Source organism: Lactuca serriola, chromosome 4, assembly GCF_051521515.1.
Source record: "Lactuca serriola cultivar US96UC23 chromosome 4, Lser_US96UC23_V15, whole genome shotgun sequence".
Taxonomy (NCBI): Eukaryota; Viridiplantae; Streptophyta; class Magnoliopsida; order Asterales; family Asteraceae; genus Lactuca; species Lactuca serriola.
In genome coordinates, this window is record NC_136411.1 from 234,708,122 (window position 1) to 234,712,001 (window position 3,880).

Here is a 3,880-nt window from a genome sequence, read left to right on the forward strand (position 1 = left end):
TCTCTCTCCATACGTGAAATCTCTCCAACTATGTAAAATCTCTCCCAAATCTCTCTTTGTATGAGAAATCTGTCCAAGAATGTGGAAGCTCTCCCAAATCTCTCCAAGAATGTGAAATCTCTCCCAAATCTGTCTTTGTATGAGAAATCTCTCCATGAATTTGGAATCTCTCCCAAATATCTCTCCATATGTGAAATCTCTCCAAGTATGTCAAATCTCTCCCAAATCTCTCCAAGATTGTGAAATCTCTCCCAAATCTCTCTCAAAACCTCTTTTGATTTATTTTAATCATTTATGGCATCCCGACACTTGACTTGGTGAAAAACCACTCGAAACGGGAAGATTCCTTGGAAAATTAGCCTTTTGGACCGAAGTCCCTCTATAAGGACCAAGCCCTTCTTGAGCCGAAGCCCGAAGGACCGAGTCTGAAGTCCTCTGGTCTAGCCGCAGCAAGCTAGCCGCAGCCAGCGAGCCGCAACCACCGACCGCAGCCACCTTAGCTTCGGACTCTGCTCGGACTGCATCGCCTCTCCTCTTCGGATCCACATTCGTGGCCAAGCCTTCAGTTCGGATTAGGCTGCTGATGACCCAACCCTCGCCAGACTTCGGATCCTCCTCTTTTCTACCCGGTTTTCGACCACAACTACGTTTTAAGCCCGTTTTTAATTATTTTAACGGGGGATTTTCACCCAAATTTATATTTTGGCATATAAGGACCCATATATTCATAAATTCAACATATTTTTAAGGAAATCTTTATTTAAGAATAAAATCTATTAAGTAAGATCTTGTGGTGGAGTGTTGACTTTGCCATAGTGTTAGACACAAGCAACCACCCCCATACCCACTCCATGACTAACCCACACCCCTCTTCACCATACCTGGTCATTCAAGAGTAGTTTCCCACTCCTTTCTCAACCATACTCACGTTCTTTCCGCTGGAACATCTACCCTCTCACCTCACACTCCATTCATTCCCTCATTTTCCTCCAAGGATCACACTCCAAATTCTCTCTCAATTCTCTCCAAATTTCGAGACTTCCAAGGCTGATCATCAAGCTTTCTCCCATTCTTGGTAAGTACAATTCATTCTCCTTATGATTATTGCATCTTTCTACTCAAAATCATAAGAACCTTACACAAACATTGTCACCTTCATGTTAGGTTCTTGGTTCTTCGAGGCATCTTCTAAGTGTTCTTGAGTGAACAATTCTCTTCTTCAAGATCCATCCACTGAAATCACATAAGGTGAGTTGATACTCCTATATTTTCATGTTTTTCTTAAGTTTCAAGGGGGGAATACAAGTTAAAACACCAAGAACACAACTAAATTCATTTAACCGCCTTCATCAGAAAAGTTCAACTCCATTCACGGCGTGTTTTCGTCAACTTAAACATTTTTTATTTCAAAACTGTATTTGAAGCAGAGGTATCATGCAGCAACAGGGTACATATCAAGGGATAAACGAGGCGCGAGAAGGACCTCAAGTGGGATTGCTTTGCTGATAGTCACTCCCGGGGTTTCACTCATATCAATGGGTTCATTCGATGGCTTATTAAGCACAAATTGTTGTATTAAAGTAGCTAAAGTTATATGCAAAGACCGAAGAGCAAACGGAATAGCAGGGCATACTCTTCTACCACTACCGAAAGGAATCAATTCATAATTGTTTCCCCTGACATCAACATGTTTATGACTTGTCAAGAATCTTTCTGGCTGAAATTCTTCAGGATCTCACCATTTATTAGGATCATGTTGAATTTTCCAAAGATTAGTCAATAAACGTGTGCCTTTAGGGATTTTGTAGCCACCAATAATGCAATCCTCCATGGACTCATGAGGAAGGCTTAGAGGTCCAGGCGGGTATAAACGCAGTGTTTCTTTAACGATTGCATCAAGGTAAACAAGGTTCTTTAGGTCGGACTCCTCTGCTGCTCTCTTCCTTCCAACATGCTTATCCAATTCATCTTGGGCAATTTTTAATACTCTTGGGTTGTTGAGCAACAAACATAAAGCCCATGTTAATGTTGCAGATGATGTGTCCAAGCCCGCAGCTAAAACAGTCTGCAAGTTTGAAGTAAAACAAATTTCTTGTATTAGGTTTCAAGCAACATGTTGATAATTTTGTGGAAATATTATAAAAGAATGTGGAAGAAACTATAAACGATTAAAAAACTTTATTAATAGCATTGGTGATGTATAAGACAAAATAATGATGATGAGACAAAGATTATAAGGTGTTTACCAAACATGTAGCCTTGATTATGGTATCATGGTCAAAACCACGGAATTCCTCTGGGGAGGCACCTTCAAGAACGGAAATAAGAACATCCATGAAGACTTGGCTTCTTTCATGTTGCTGCGCATGCTTTTCCTCCGCTCTCACTCTCTTGTGATCCTCTAGCCATCCTGTAACAATTCCGTACATCTCTTCTCCTGTCATCTTCATTTTTTTCTCGTATCCTCCCAGGTCCAATGGCTTCAGATATGGAATAAAATCAGACACCACAAATGTGCCCAACAACACAAAGAATTTCCTTATCACTTTTTGAAATCGAACCCCTTCTTTGTCATCAGGTGAAAACCTTTTTCCTGAAACAACCCTGACGACAACATTTAATATCAAGTTCTGAAACCATTGTTTCATATCCACCATTACCATGTCGGAACTTCCACTCTCTTTATTCTTTACCCAAGCGTTATATATATCTTCCATGGATGCTTTAACCTCTGAAGCACGAAGAGGTCCAAGCATCTCCACACGTCGCTGAGAGAGAACCTCGAGAGTCATGATCTTGCGCACTTGTCGCCAGTAGTCCCCATAAGGAGCTAGAGCCAAAATGGCATAGTTATAGCCCATGTGTTCTACTGCCATTGACTTGGGTCGACTTGCAAACACCTTATCGTTTGTGGTAAAGCACTCTTTCGCCATCTCAGCGCTACTCACCACCAAAACATTGTGAACACCAAGCTTGATGCTGAAAATAGGGCCATATTTATCTGCCAATCCACCTAAGACCCTGTGAGGTAGTTCAGGTCCACCTAGAAGGCGCAGGTGTCCGATTACTGGCCATCGGCCCTTGACTTGAGGTGGTTCTGTGTTTTTCACTCTCTTTCCTTTAAAGCTTTGCAGCAGGAATTTTAGTAGAAAACAAAAAACAATTGCGGTTATAGTCGCTGAAAATGGGAGAAACAACTCCATGTTTTCTACGTCCAGAAGAAAAAATTATGAGGGTGATGATAAATAGGTTTCATAATATATAGAGATGGAACTCCCTGGCTGGCAGTGGCTGCCAACATTTTATATATTCAAATTGAATGCTAATATAAAAGTCAACAAAGTGGGCTGAAAAGTTTGTTGGATACAATTGTGTTATTAAACGTAATGATCATGCATGTAGCATAAACATATACTTAAGAAGGGAATATAATTTAAGAATGACATATACATTTCTTGGTCTTGTGCCAAAAAAAACGATAGAATCTTTCTGTTGTTGAATTAGATGTATTTTGACCAAATTAAATTTCATCTATTTATCACCTAATGGCGTTAATATCAAAATCTTTCATTTAAATTCCTTTGAATTCGTATGCATTCCATGACACAAGGTTGATCTTAATTTATTTTCTAAGTAATAATGTATATGATTCATTCGCACTAAATATTTTTTTTTTAAATTGCAATTTTATAAAAAAAAAAAAAAAAAAAAAAAAAAAAAAAAAAAAAGGCATCTGCTTCTACATGAGCAAAGTATAATGAAAGAAATTGAAAAAAACTATTTAATCGCATAACAACCTTAGCACACAGTGAAATCCAATTGCCTCAAATAAAGAACCTAAACTCTAGAATTATATATGAAAACTAGCCAAGAATCAAAT

The 3,880-nt window shown here is 38.9% G+C and overlaps 1 pseudogene across 1 annotated transcript; it reads right to left on the reverse strand.

Moving 5' to 3' along the window:
* Positions 1-1,432: 1,432 nt before the first annotated feature.
* LOC145096836 (cytochrome P450 CYP82D47-like) lies at positions 1,433-3,211 on the reverse strand (annotated as a pseudogene). Its single transcript, XR_013704125.1, has 2 exons — positions 2,247-3,211; positions 1,433-2,065 (listed from the first exon to the last, which is right to left on the reverse strand). The product of XR_013704125.1 is annotated as a cytochrome P450 CYP82D47-like (transcript).
* Positions 3,212-3,880: the final 669 nt, after the last annotated feature.